Here is an 8,115-nt window from a genome sequence, read left to right as displayed (position 1 = left end):
TTAAATTTTACATGGTTTTTACAAAAAAAATATTTTAAAAAATAGCTTCGAGCGTGGGTACCGTACCTATCCCAGGGGCTTGATAGTATTTCTCGAGTGTTATCGTCCGTTTCCAACCTTACATAGGCCAAGCTTGCCTGCATGTAGCAAACTATCCTTGCATATCATAAAAGGGTCCTTCGTCCTCCGTCTACCTCACGACTTAGTGCGCAAGAGCCACGTGGTGTAGGAGGCACGTCCCTGATCCCATCCTTATCTCTAGATGACCCTATGGTTACATCCAAAGGCTAAACACACCCCACTGATAGTCGACCAGTCCCCATAGAGACTGGCGATACAATGTTGGACCTGGGCATAGATGATGACCTCCTTAATGAGGATAAGTTTGGTGATGCATATCCTGATGCTCGATTCAAGGCTGACATCTCAAAGCAGGAGGTCTCACAGGAGTCCATTTTGTAGCTTTTTTCTAGGACCCAAACCTTAGAACAAATCAAAATGAAATTTTGACCATCCTTAAGAGTTTGCACCACCATTTAGACTCACGTCCCACCAATCCTATTATTAGTTTTGCATCTCTTCTACAGTATACTTCACACCAAGAGGTTGGGACTTCCAATGGGCGGCAACCCGTAGAGTCTACCAAGTAGTCCGTAGCATTCGTTGGGATATTCAAGGATCTCAAAGCATTGAGCTTTGGGGGAGAGGAAAAGGAACACAACAAAGACGCAATATTCAACATTTTCTTACAAAAGTGGCCAAACTTACATAACCTCAGACATACACTAGAGGATTTGAGGTCCATCAAGGCAATCTTATCCTTGACCGGCAAAGCATATAAATGTTGGATGAGTTTGGTCGATAACTCCAGACGTCCTTGTACTTGGGTAGAGTTCGAGACAGCATTTCGCAAAGAGTTTTTACCAGTTAATGAGCATCATAGGTCTTAGCGTGAGTGGGACCAATGCTCTATACATGGCATTTCTGTCATCCAATATATCGAGAAATAGTGTTGAAGTTAAAGGAAATCAAGGCGTTCCCAACTCTTTGCGAGTCCCAAACTCTTCGTGGGTGCCAGGTCTTGACCCAAATTGTGAGAGTTATGTACAGCATAAGGATTTTGATGAGGTAATAAAATATGCTCAAACATTCAATGGTATATCTTGACGGTCAAAATCTGGTCCTAGGCAGATGATAGACGAGAGTGGGGGTACAAAATTCAACAAAAAATTCTTTCAAAAGGCGACAAGGGACATGGTCATGGTGAGAAAGGGGGACAAGGGGGACGTTGGTCTAAAAAACAACAAAAAATAGAGAGAAAAAACCGTACGAAACTCCAAAAACAATAGCAATACGAGAAAGCAAAGAAAGAAAATATGTGCTTTCATTTCATTAAGGCGGGGCATAGCAAGGCATCTTGTATTAAGTTGGGTGCTGAAGCTAGAGGTAGTTCTAGTAGCGATGCCAAGAAGGATGGTAATTCCTCTCGGAAATTTTATACGGTGCAAGTGTTACCTCTCTGATCCTCTAAGTTTAGAGAGGTGACAGTCTACCATACAGACAACGCCCATGCCTATTATGTTTCACAGGCTATGTGGTAGCCATCTTTCATGCCACACGATTTGGTTCGTTTATATGGCAGGATTGGTGGCCGTAGAGTCACCATTATGATCGACGATGGGACCATACACAACTTTCGTTAGTCAAAAAGTTGAAGTTGTGCGAGACCAAGAGTGACCATAAGTACATAGTTTTGCTGGCTAAAATGGTTATGACAAAACCATTTGGGACACACTGGTTTCGGGAGTGCCACTTACTATGTAGGGCTAAAAGGCTACGCTTGATTTCGAAGTCATACATTTAGCTAGGGAAAATATCTATCTTGGCAAGGAGTGGTTGTATAACCTAGTCCTCCCTACCCTGCATTGTAGTTACCAAGATAATAGCCTAGAGTTCATGCATGAGGGTAGATACATTACTTTGTGTGGTGAGCATGATGTGCCAACTATACCTTTGATATCGTCCATGGAGTTATGCCATGCTATCGAGCTCGACGAGATTCAGCAGGTATATATTTGAAACCTTTTGCATAATTTTATTTTCGTAGATGAAACAAAAGTGAATAATGTTTCTGTAGTTGAAACAATAAATTTAAATGGCCTTGGACGAGATCCATGTGAGTAAAACTTGAATAAATCTAAGGCTAAAGACGAGACAATAAAAAATGGTAGATGAAATAAAAGTAAATAATGTTTCTGTAGTTGAAACAATAAATTTAAATGGCCTTGGACGAGATCCATGTGAGTAAAACTTGAATAAATCTAAGGCTAAAGACGAGACAATAAAAAATGGTAAGTACATATATAATTTAAATTCTTTATTGCAAGAGTATTGAGATATTTTTCTTTAAGATTTACCAACGGATGGTGTCCCACCATCTAGGGTGGTAGACCATTCCATTGATGTCCTACTAATTTCCAAGCCTATAAGCAAGCCTGTTTATAAAGTTAGCCACTTTGAAGCATAGGAGGTGGAGTAGCAATTGGCTGATTATGCGAGAAAATGTTTTATAAAACCTAGTTCTTCACACCATGGGCTTTGCCCATCCTTTTGGTAAAAAGGAAGAATGATTCTATGCATATGTACATAGAACATAGATTACGGTGCTCTTAATCAGATTATAAGAAAGAACAAGTATCCAATGCCCCACATCGATGAGTTGTTTGACCAACTCAATGGTGCACGTGATTTTTTTAAAATTGACCTTAGGTTGTGGGCTACCACCAACAAGTCAGGATCATGGAACAGGATGTTCCCAAGACCACGTTTAGAACTCAACTTGGACATAATGAGTTTTTTGGTCATGCTATCTGGTTTGACTAATGTGCCAATGACATTGATGACGCTGATGGGGACAATGTTTTATGTCCATACTTAGGAAAATTTGTAGTAGTTTTCCTAGACGACATACTTGTTTACAGTAAGTCAAGAAAGGAACATGTAGAGCATTTACGCTTAGTGTTTGAATTGCTTAGCGCAAGAATAAGCTATTTGTCAAGGAAAGCAAATGCGAATTCTTTGATAAGGAAATTCAATATCTAGGCCATATTATATTCGCTAAGGAAACGCGGATGGATCCTAAGAAAGTGGACACCATTCTCAAATAGCCTAAGCCAAAAAACTTAGAAGAACTACAATTCTTTCTAGGTTTGTGGGGGTTTTACCGATAATATATAGAGGACTACGCGAAGATCGCAATCCCGTTGTTGATTGATCACAACTAAAGGTAGAACTATCCATTGGGAGGATCCACAATCAAGTAGTTTTGAGAAACTCAAAGGTTGCAATCGGCAGAGCTACACCTGCCTTGAGAATAGTGGATCCTAACGAGCCATTTGTTGTAGAAACAAACGCTAGTGGGGAAGCCATTGGGGCAATTTTAATGCAAGGGGGATGCCCAATTACATTTGAAAGCAAGAAGCTTGACCATGCCCAACGTAACTACTCAGCCTATGAGTGAGAGTTACTTGTAGTAGTTCATGCTCTTAAAGTGGCAACGTTATTTATATGGTGCTACTTTTGAGGTGTGTACATACCATGAAAGCTTGAAGTGAATTTCAAGTCAAAACGAGTTGAAAGGTAGGAAAGCTAGGTGGACAGAGATTCTACAAGAGTTTGACCTTCAACATCATTACCAAACAGGTAAATTTAATGTAGTAGCAGATGTGTTGAGCCGCATGTGAATGGTGAACGAGTTGAGCTTCACCACATTCAAGAATAAGTTCTTGGATTCACTACGTGGTTTGTGTGAGCATGATCCATCTTATTCAGAAGTTTGGCTTGTTGTACGCACACGTACTTGTTGCCAACAGCCCCCATTGCCTTCCTTGTCATAGAGAGGAGTACTTATCTGGAGCAATTAGTCGAGGTTTCTACAAGAAGAAGAGGGTTCGGAGAGACTAGACAAGTCTCTTGGGTTATGTACCAAGATGGAGAGCTCGAGAGTGGACCCTTCATAACCAACTATCCTCAGTTTGTTTTTGCAGACGATGAAAACTCTTCTTGAGGGGGAGGTAATGTCAATTAGCTTGTAACTGGCTACATAGGGCTAGACCTGACACAGAGCTCGATCGCCAGAGTACGATCAAGTGAGGGTGTCCGGGGTTCAGGGGTGAGACGCCTGGGTTAGGCGGCTGGGCAAGTATGGGTAGGAAGGCCACTACATAAGCTTGATAATGTGGATGCTTATCCACACCCCTCTAAGCTTATCCACACCCCTCTAAGATTGGGTGGTGAACAAGAGCCCTCCTCTCCTCCCTCATCTTGGTGGCTATGGTGAAAGGAGAGAGCTTAAATATCTACACCATTGTCCATATCAACACCAAGTGCCATTGTATATAAGAAGGAGAGAGTTTCAAGATTAACACCATCATCCACAGTAACTCCAAGTGCCATTGTGTATAAGAAGGAGAGAGTTACAAGATTAACACCATCATCCACAGTAACTCCAAGTGCCATTTCAATAGGCTCTATCAAATGCTAATGAGCTATAATCAAGAGGCATATATGCCAATCCACTTAGGATATCCTTTCTAATTCCAATTGTCCAACACCAAAATACATTATCAAAAGTAAATACCTCAAGGGAATTAGATGGTGAAGTATAATAAACATGACCAAGATAGCACCACATTGTACTACATGGAGGATGAAAGAAGAAATTACATAGAGAAGCAATTGCATCCCATGTATGCATCAACTTAGAATGACCCAAGAAATCTAATGGAGTGCTTTAAGTGTGGAGGCAACCATAGAGTCTTCAAGTGCTTAAATAAGGTTAAACAAAAGTAATTTTAACCCGTTTTTATGGATTGTGGAGTAGGCTATCTTTAAAGCATTGTCTAATAAGGGCCTTTTCTTTAGATACACACCTTCACAACCCTTAAATAAAAGATCAAGACTATCTACATTGCTCTACATGCTTACAGTCCTCGATAATTAGTGAGACATGATGGAGCAAGTGAAAGAGTCCAAGTAGGAGGTACAATGGTTGCCTTAGTAAAGGAAACTATTGCAAAGGAGGCATGAAAAGCATAAAAGATGTTCATGATAAACACTCACACGGCCTAATTGGAAGAAGAGAGCAATAGACAAGCCTTAGTAGAGGAAACTATTACAAAGGAGGTATGGAAAGCAACAAAGATGTTCCTAAAGAGAACCACTATAAGAGCTAAGGGGTTGTATATGGCTAAAGGGGCTTAATCATGTTCTCCTTTTACAAGAACCACTGTAAGAGCTAAGGGGTTGTATATGGCTAAAGGGGCTTAATCGTGTTCTCCTTTTACAAGAACCACTATAATAAAGGGGATTAATCATGTTTTCCTTTTTCAAGAACCACTATAAGAGCTATAGGGGTAAGAGAAGATCCAAGGAAGGGGGCAAAAAACACCACAATCCTAAACCAACATGACTATGCACCTATAAGTTAGCTACTATATCAAAAACACACCACCGTGGGAGGAAGGTATAGAGGCTTGGGAGAACAAATTCATAACAGCCTTACTTTCACTTGTTAGTTTAACAATAAATATTATCTAAGAGTTAACCACTCCATCAATTAGCATGGTGCAGCCTTACTCGCTGCTTAATACCAAATAGGGAAGTCGCAAACTTCGTGTATATACTTGCTTAAGGCTAGAAATAGTGGCCATGGACCATTTTTAAGATATGGCTAGCCAAGTTTGAATACTAGTTGTTTGTATAGCCCTCGTATAGCCATTTGTATATAAGTCAATTTTGTCATTAAGAAATACACATTCATTCACTTGCAATAGAATTCTTGTGAGCTCTCTCCTCTCTTCTATGTATTCTTTGTACTCTTGACGGCTCTCTTCCCTACTCTCTATTGAATCTTTGTATAGTTTTTGCTTTTATAGGTTTGATTATAGGATCTCTATTGCATAAGCTTCCCCTAAGAGGCTTGCATTTGGTTGCATAGAGCTAAGAGGGAGCCAAGCATGTTGCATTGTGATTGGGAGTTTAATCCACTCTAAAAACACAAGTCGTAAATTTGGATTTAAAAAAAAGAAAAAATCTATGAGAATTAACGTGATTAGCAATAATTACTTACCAACCCTATCATAGCCACCTATCATAGCTACATATCAACTAGCCCACGAGGCTCTATTTCATTTAAAAACATGTAAGCCCATTTACCACCTAGCTCACAAGGGCCTATTTCATCCAAAAAAAAATGTGAGCCCATTTCATTCAAAAATATGTGAGTCCATTTTATCCAAAAACACGTGAGCCTCTAGATGTCATGTGAGCCACAATACGCCAACGACTAGATGTGACACGAGCTATAAATATAAGCCACCATATATGAGCCACCAAACGTGTTGTGAGCCATCCAAACATGAGCCACTACATGTGACATGAGCCATCAGCAGATGCGCGTGAGCCACCAAATGGAACACGAGTCACATCTGGTCGCTCACGTTACATCTGGGTAGGCTCGCATCTAGGTAGGTCCATGTCACCAAGAGTGAGCCCAACTAGGCATGGGACAACCATACATGAGCCCATCTAGATGTGAGCCAACCTAGACATGAGCCTACCAGACACAGTGTGAGCCACCAGACTATTGGGATTCAGATTCTCATGTGTGTGTGTCACCTCATGTGTGTGAACCTCTATTTATATATGTGTATCTGGGTGTGTATGTGAACAACCCCTAAAAGGGTTATTATTCTTCTATCAGTGTGTGAATAAACTCTTATGAGTGGATAAGGTAAGTGTGCCATGTGGCACTACTATGTGTGATTTATGTGGTCAAAAGATAAGGTTGCAAGCCTATAAAAGCATTGTACTTGGTTTGAAGGTTTAACATCATCTAATAAAATTATTAGAGTCTCTCTTGAGCTTTGTTCTCTCTCTCTCTCTCTCTCTCTCTCTACGCACCATAGCTTTGGTCCTACAAACACTAAACCCTACAAATGGTATCATATCTAGGGTTAGCTTAGTTAGGGTTTTAGCTCACTTTAGGCTTTTTGCTATGTTGGGCTTTTTGTAGCTACTCGCGCCACATGTGAGCACCCAACATCGTGCAATCCCCTAACCCTACTCCTATCAATTTTTGCAGCCCTAGTCATCATCTTTACATATGTGCACCACGCAGTTGCTACTTTTACACGTCGTCATGTGCCATTCCTGTTGTTGCTATCAAGTCGTTACAGTGCTTGTTGCTTCCCTTTCAGCTTGAACAAGTTCACGTCTCTCTATGGAAAGGATAATAAGGGGGGTAATGTTGGGTTGTGGTTTGCCATTGCAAAAATCTACACGGGAATCAATAGCTTCAAAATAATGAAGCTAATGTTCCTCGTTCCCTCCCTTGACGAGATATAAGTCATCGTCTCGATCGTGTTTTTTTCCCCATGCTGCCACCTCCTGATCATAAACATTCCCTTCAAACTTGGGCCTGTACATGCTACGTTGTTGTTGTGGTGAGCATGTAAAATAGAAGTGATCTCTTGGCAATTTGAAGTGTAATAACACGTGCATGTCCCTGTACGAAGAATGTCCATGGTATGCAAGTATATGCATCTACCCCTAAGCGATCTCTTGGCCATTTGAAGTGTAATAACACGTGCATGTCCCTGTACAAAGAATGTCCATGGTATGCAAGTATATGCATCTAACCTTAAGAGTCCATGGGCTCAAGAGCAAATCTGAGCTTTGACATTCTTCATCCAACATCTTCTGGCATGTGATGTACATGTTCACTTCTATGGTCCTTGCAGTCATGGCAACGTCTTTAGATGAAATGGCCTCCGCTCATGGGCGAGGTTTTCAGTATGTCTAGTAATGCTATTGTTCATTACCAAAAATGAGTGGTGGAAGCTCAGAGCACAAAAGCCACAAAAGTCCCATGGTTTTTATAGTTGCTCATCTACCAATTTCACCATTAGATTAGTTCGGTCCAATGTTAACTATCCCCATATCCTCTAACATTGCTAATCCTAGCACCTCCATTGAAGATTATTGTGACTCGTGAGTCCTTATACTTCACTGTTAGTGCCGCATTCATGTCACTTTCAAAATAGTGGCCTAGTT

This window comes from Cibotium barometz, chromosome 10, assembly GCF_041138505.1.
Source record: "Cibotium barometz isolate CiBa-2024 chromosome 10, ASM4113850v1, whole genome shotgun sequence".
Lineage (NCBI taxonomy): Eukaryota > Viridiplantae > Streptophyta > Polypodiopsida > Cyatheales > Cibotiaceae > Cibotium > Cibotium barometz.
Note: the sequence above shows the minus strand (reverse complement) of the source record.